This window comes from Salmo salar, unplaced genomic scaffold (assembly GCF_965601325.2).
Source record: "Salmo salar unplaced genomic scaffold, fSalSal1 ptg000468l, whole genome shotgun sequence".
Lineage (NCBI taxonomy): Eukaryota > Metazoa > Chordata > Actinopteri > Salmoniformes > Salmonidae > Salmo > Salmo salar.
This window is the reverse complement of record NW_027675396.1, coordinates 1,388,561-1,396,460: the sequence shown is the minus strand read 5'-3', so window position 1 is coordinate 1,396,460 and position 7,900 is coordinate 1,388,561.

The following is a 7,900-nucleotide window of genomic DNA, read 5'->3' as shown; positions in this document are numbered from 1 at the left end:
GTTTGTATGAGGCTTGTAGACAGTGGTTTGTATGAGGCTTGTAGACAGTGGTTTTTATGAGGCTGGTAGACAGGGGTTTGTATGAGGCTTGTAGACAGTGGTTTGTATGAGGCTTGTAGACAGTGGTTTGTATGAGGCTTGTAGACAGTGGTTTGTATGAGGCTTGTAGACAGTGGTTTGTATGAGGCTTGTAGACAGGGGTTTGTATGAGGCTTGTAGACAGGGGTTTGTATGAGGCTTGTAGACAGTGGTTTGTATGAGGCTGGTAGACAGTGGTTTGTATGAGGCTTGTAGACAGTGGTTTGTATGAGGCTTGTAGACAGTGGTTTGTATGAGGCTTGTAGACAGTGGTTTGTATGAGGCTTGTAGACAGGGGTTTGTATGAGGCTTGTAGACAGTGGTTTGTATGAGGCTTGTAGACAGGGGTTTGTATGAGGCTTGTAGACAGTGGTTTGTATGAGGCTTGTAGACAGTGGTTTATATGAGGCTTGTAGACAGTGGTTTGTATGAGGCTGGTAGACAGTGGTTTGTATGAGGCTTGTAGACAGTGGTTTGTATGAGGCTTGTAGACAGTGGTTTGTATGAGGCTTGTAGACAGTGGTTTGTATGAGGCTTGTAGACAGGGGTTTGTATGAGGCTTGTAGACAGTGGTTTGTATGAGGCTTGTAGACAGTGGTTTATATGAGGCTTGTAGACAGTGGTTTGTATGAGGCTGGTAGACAGTGGTTTGTATGAGGCTTGTAGACAATGGTTTGTATGAGGCTGGTAGACAGTGGTTTGTATGAGGCTTGTAGACAGTGGAGGCCTGTAGTTGCTATACGTGTCAATGTTAATTAACAGTAATTTACCTTCAGGTCAGCAGTCTTTTGCATGACAATAACCGTCAGACAAAAAAAATCAAGCTCTAGGTGTGTGTCTGGGTCTCCTACATCATGACAGCTCTAGGTCTGTGTCCAGGTCTCCTACATCATGACTCCACAGCTCTAGGTCTGTGTCCAGGTCTCCTACATCATGACTCCACAGCTCTAGGGTTATTAAATAAATGTAATACAAAAATTAAAAGAATTTGGGGTTCAATTAGGAAAGTTGAAATATAAAAAATATTCTTACAAGAACCTTTTCATCTTTAGAGTTCCTCTGGGAACCTTTCCTAATCAATGGGTTCATATTTTAACCTTTCCTAATCAATGGGTTCATATTTTAACCTTTCCTAATCAATGGGTTCATATTTTAACCTTTCCTAATCAATGGGTTCATATATTAACCTTTCCTAATCAATGGGTTCATATTTTAACCTTTCCTAATCAATGGGTTCATATTTTAACCTTTCCTAATCAATGGGTTCATATTTTATCCTTTCCTAATCAATGGGTTCATATATTAACCTTTCCTAATCAATGGGTTCATATTTTAACCTTTCCTAATCAATGGGTTCATATTTTAACCTTTCCTAATCAATGGGTTCATATATTAACCTTTCCTAATCAATGGGTTCATATTTTAACCTTTCCTAATCAATGGGTTCATATTTTAACCTTTCCTAATCAATGGGTTCATATTTTAACCTTTCCTAATCAATGGGTTCATATATTAACCTTTCCTAATCAATGGGTTCATATTTTAACCTTTCCTAATCAATGGGTTCATATTTTAACCTTTCCTAATCAATGGGTTCATATTTTATCCTTTCCTAATCAATGGGTTCATATATTAACCTTTCCTAATCAATGGGTTCATATTTTAACCTTTCCTAATCAATGGGTTCATATTTTAACCTTTCCTAATCAATGGGTTCATATATTAACCTTTCCTAATCAATGGGTTCATATTTTAACCTTTCCTAATCAATGGGTTCATATTTTAACCTTTCCTAATCAATGGGTTCATATTTTAACCTTTCCTAATCAATGGGTTCATATTTTAACCTTTCCTAATCAATGGGTTCATATTTTAACCTTTCCTAACCAATGGGTTCATATTTTAACCTTTCCTAATCAATGGGTTCATATTTTAACCTTTCCTAATCAATGGGTTCATATTTTAACCTTTCCTAATCAATGGTTTCATATTTTAACCTTTCTTATCATAAATGATTCTTGGAGGAACCTGAAGGTGAAAATATGCTTGCGCCCTCTTATTATCAATAGCTTCTGCATGACTACTACCACCCACATCAACATTCCATTCCAGGACAGACTGGTAGCTACACAACAACACTTACTGGAAAACAACTAAATTTACACAACAACTCCTGCTAAGTGGTATTCCCTGTTCTGCATTCTTTCGGGAGAGAAACATCAAGGAAGATTTTGCTAGCTAGCTGGCTAATTTTAGCTAGCTAATGTCAATTACCTCTGGTCAATTTTTACATGTTGTAGCTAGCTAACGTTTTGACCCCATTGGTTCCTGCATACCAATGACCCATTGGTTCCAAGCCCAAACCAGAGTTTAAACCAGCACTCAGTTTTTTGTTGGCTGTATGGGGATAGGACTCCCACCTGCTAAATGGGCGCAGCCCCCTCACCTGCTGTATGGGGACAGGCCCCCCACCTGCTGTAAGGGTGCAGGCCCCCCACCTTCCCAGCCCCTGACCGGGTTTGATTTAATTAAAAGACAGTGTCCTTCGATCCCGCCTACCTGCTCTCACTTTCATTAACAGAAAAGTGGGAGAACAATGCCCGACAGGTGGGCACAAAGGACACTGTTTACCGGTGTACGGCTAACTAGCTACTGTTGTTGCCCCAGCCCCTTCTTCTGTGTGGTGTACGGCTAACTAGCTACTGTTGTTGCCCCAGCCCCTTCTTCTGTGTGGTGTACGGCTAACTAGCTACTGTTGTCGCCCCAGTCCCTTCTTCTGTGTGGTGTACGGCTAACTAGCTACTGTTGTCGCCCCAGTCCCTTCTTCTGTGTGGTTTACGGCTAGCTAGCTACTGTTGTCGCCCCAGACCCTTCTTCTGTGTGGTGTACGGCTAGCTAGCTACTGTTGTTGCCCCAGCCCCTTCTTCTGTGTGGTGTACGGCTAACTAGCTTCTGTTGTTGCCCCAGCCCCTTCTTCTGTGTGGTGTACGGCTAGCTAGCTACTGTTGTTGCCCCAGCCCCTTCTTCTGTGTGGTGTACGGCTAACTAGCTACTGTTGTCGCCCCAGACCCTTCTTCTGTGTGGTGTACGGCTAACTAGCTACCGTTGTCGCCCCAGCCCCTTCTTCTGTGTGGTGTACGGCTAACTAGCTACTGTTGTCGCCCCAGACCCTTCTTCTGTGTGGTGTACGGCTAACTAGCTACTGTTGTCGCCCCAGACCCTTCTTCTGTGTGGTTTATCGGTGGCGGCTGCTATCCATAGTTATTGTGAGTTGAGAAACCGGTACGGTGTTCAGTACATTGTTTGTGTCACATTGTCAAGGTGAAGGTACTCAGTATAAAGTGAAATTACATTCTGTGTACATCTATGTTCATCCTATTTTTTACCCCCAATTTTGTGATATCCAACTGATAGTTACAGTCTTGTCCCATCACTGCACTCCCATCATTCCCATACGGACTCGGGAGAGGCGAATGTCGAGAGCCATGCATCCCTCGAAACACAACCAGAGGGTGATGCGGTCTGTCCAACGCATCACTGGGGGCACCCTGCCTGCCCTCCAGGACACCTACAGCACCTGATGTCACAGGAAGGCCAATAAGATCATCATCACCCGAACCACTTTCTGTTCACACCGCTATCATTCAGAAGGAGAGGTCAGTACAGGTGCATCAAAGCTGGGACAGAGAGACTGAAAAACAGCTTCTATCTCAAGGCCATCAGACTGTTAAATAAACATCACTAGTCGGCCACCACGTTACTCAACCCTGCACCTTAGAGGATGCTGCCCTATGTACATAGACATGAAATCACTGGTTACTTTAATAATGAAACACTAGTCACTTTAATAATGTTTACATATTTCTTTACTCATTTCATATGTATATACGCGCAATAAAGTCTGCAAAATATGTGCATGTGACCAATAAAATGTGATTTTGATTTGATATATGGATAATATCATTTTTTGTTCATATATTTATTATTAATAAGTCGGAAGTTTACATACACCTTAGCCAAATACATTTAATCTCAGTTTTTCACAATTCCTGACATTTAATCCAAGTATAAATTCCCTGTCTTAAGTCAGTTGGGATCACCAATTTATTTTATGAATGTGAAATGTCAGAATAATAGTAGAGAGAATGATTAATTTCAGCTTTTATTTCTTTCATCACATTCCCAGTGGGTCAGAAGTTTACATACACTCAATTAGTATCTGGTAGCATTGCCTTTAAATTGTTTAACTTGGGTCAAACGTTTTGGGTAGCCTTCCACAAGCTTTCCACAATAAGTTGGGTGAATTTTGGCCCATTCCTCCTGACAGAGCTGGTGTAACTGAGTCAGATTTGTAGGCCTCCTTGCTTGCACACACCTTTTCAGTTCTGCCCACACATTTTCTATACGATTGAGGTCAGGGCTTTGTGATGGCCACTCCAATACCTTGACTTTGTTGTCCTTAAGCCATTTTGACACCATTTTCGAAGTACGCTTGGGGTCATTGTCCATTTGGAAGACACAATTGCAACTAAGCTTTAACTTCCTGACTGATGTCTTGAGATGTTGCTTCAGTATATCCACAAAATGTTCCTTCCTCATGATGCCATCTATTTTGTGAAGTGCACCAGTCCCTCCTGCAGCAAGCACCCCCACAACATGATGCTGCCACCCCCGTGCTTCATGGTTGGGATGGTGTTCTTCGGCTTGCAAGCCTCCCCCTTTTTCCTCCAAACATAACGATGGTCATTATGGCCAAACAGTTCTATTTTTGTTTCATTAGACCAGAGGACTTTTCTCCAAAAAGTATGATCTTTGTCCCCATGTGCAGTTGCAAACCATAGTCTGGCTTTTTTTATGGCGGTGTTGGAGCAGTGGCTTCTTCCTTGCTAAGGCCTTTCAGGTTATGTCAACATAGGACTCGTTTTACTGTTGATACATATAATTTTGTACCTGTTTCCTCCAGCATCTTCACATGGTCCTTTGCTGTTGTTCTGGGATTGATTTGCACGTTTCACACCAAAGTACGTTCATCTCTAGGAGATAGTTACCATGAGACTGACAGTTATCTGCATGACAATCACCGGCTGACAAAATGTCATGACCGACACAGCCCTAGGTGACATCAATAAGGGATCAGAGCTTTCACCTGGATTCACCTGGTCAGTCTATGTCATGGAATAAACAGGTACTCCTAATGTTTTGTACACACAGTTTATATCATGTGTATATAATAAACAAACTTGAACTGAGAAGGGAAGGGGGAGGGCAGTCAGGAAGGGAGGGGAAAAGATTGAAGGTGAATAAAACATGAAAAATACATAGACCCTTAAATTATGTGTCCTCAAATATGATGTAATCTAAACATCTCAGATGAGCAAAGGGGGACAGATGACAACAGCAGGCCAGTGGAACACTTAGAACAGCAGCAGCCAGGAGGACATGGAGGGAAGAGGATGATTTATGAAACCCAGACACAGACCTAGAGCTGTGGAGTCATGATTTAGGAAACCCAGACACAGACCTAGAGCTGTGGAGTCATGATGTAGGAGACCTGGACACAGTCCTAGAGCTGTGGAGTCATGATGTAGGAGACCCAGACACAGACCTAGAGCTGTGGAGTCATGATGTAGGAGACCCAGACACAGACCTAGAGCTGTGGAGTCATGATGTAGGAGACCCAGACACAGGCCTAGAGCTGTGGAGTCATGATGTAGGAGACCCAGATACAGTCCTAGAGCTGTGGAGTCATGATGTAGGAGACCCAGACACAGACCTAGAGCTGTGGAGTCATGATGTAGGAGACCCAGACACAGACCTAGAGCTGTGGAGTCATGATGTAGGAGACCCGGACACAGACCTAGAGCTGTGGAGTCATGATGTAGGAGACCCAGACACAGACCTAGAGCTGTGGAGTCATGATGTAGGAGACCCAGACACAGGCCTAGAGCTGTGGAGTCATGATGTAGGAGACCCAGACACAGACCTAGAGCTGTGGAGTCATGATGTAGGAGACCTGGACACAGACCTAGAGCTGTGGAGTCATGATGTAGGAGACCCAGATACAGACCTAGAGCTGTGGAGTCATGATGTAGGAGACCCAGACACAGACCTAGAGCTGTCATGATGTAGGAGACCCAGACACAGGCCTGGAGCTGTGGAGTCATGATGTAGGAGACCCAGACACAGACCTAGAGCTGTGGAGTCATGATGTAGGAGACCCGGATACAGACCTAGAGCTGTGGAGTCATGATGTAGGAGACCAAGACACAGACCTAGAGCTGTGGAGTCATGATGTAGGAGACCCAGACACAGACCTAGAGCTGTGGAGTCATGATGTAGGACAACCAGATTCAGACCTAGAGCTGTGGAGTCATGATGTAGGAGACCTGGACACAGACCTAGAGCTGTGGAGTCATGATGTAGGAGACCCAGACACAGACCTAGAGCTGTGGAGTCATGATGTAGGAGACCTGGACACAGACCTAGAGCTGTGGAGTCATGATGTAGGAGACCTGGACACAGACCTAGAGCTGTCATGATGTAGGAGACCCAGACACACACCTAGAGCTTGATTTTTTTTGTCTGACGGTTATTGTCATGCAAAAGACTGCTGACCTGAAGGTAAATTACTGTTAATTAACATTGACACGTATAGCAACTACAGGCCTCCACTGTCTACAAGCCTCATACAAACCACTGTCTACCAGCCTCATACAAACCATTGTCTACAAGCCTCATACAAACCACTGTCTACCAGCCTCATACAAACCACTGTCTACAAGCCTCATATAAACCACTGTCTACAAGCCTCATACAAACCACTGTCTACAAGCCTCATACAAACCCCTGTCTACAAGCCTCATACAAACCACTGTCTACAAGCCTCATACAAACCACTGTCTACAAGCCTCATACAAACCACTGTCTACAAGCCTCATACAAACCACTGTCTACCAGCCTCATACAAACCACTGTCTACAAGCCTCATATAAACCACTGTCTACAAGCCTCATACAAACCACTGTCTACAAGCCTCATACAAACCCCTGTCTACAAGCCTCATACAAACCACTGTCTACAAGCCTCATACAAACCCCTGTCTACAAGCCTCATACAAACCACTGTCTACAAGCCTCATACAAACCACTGTCTACAAGCCTCATACAAACCACTGTCTACAAGCCTCATACAAACCACTGTCTACCAGCCTCATACAAACCACTGTCTACAAGCCTCATACAAACCCCTGTCTACAAGCCTCATACAAACCCCTGTCTACAAGCCTCATACAAACCACTGTCTACAAGCCTCATACAAACCACTGTCTACAAGCCTCATACAAACCACTGTCTACAAGCCTCATACAAACCACTGTCTACAAGCCTCATACAAACCCCTGTCTACCAGCCTCATAAAAACCACTGTCTACAAGCCTCATACAAACCACTGTCTACAAGCCTCATACAAACCACTGTCTACAAGCCTCATACAAACCACTGTCTACAAGCCTCATACAAACCCCTGTCTACAAGCCTCATACAAACCACTGTCTACAAGCCTCATACAAACCACTGTCTACAAGCCTCATACAAACCCCTGTCTACAAGCCTCATACAAACCACTGTCTACCAGCCTCATACAAACCCCTGTCTACAAGCGTCATACAAACCACTGTCTACAAGCCTCATACAAACCACTGTCTACCAGCCTCATACAAACCACTGTCTACCAGCCTCATACAAACTACTGTCTACAAGCCTCATACAAACCACTGTCTACAAGCCTCATACAAACCACTGTCTACCAGCCTCATACAAACCAC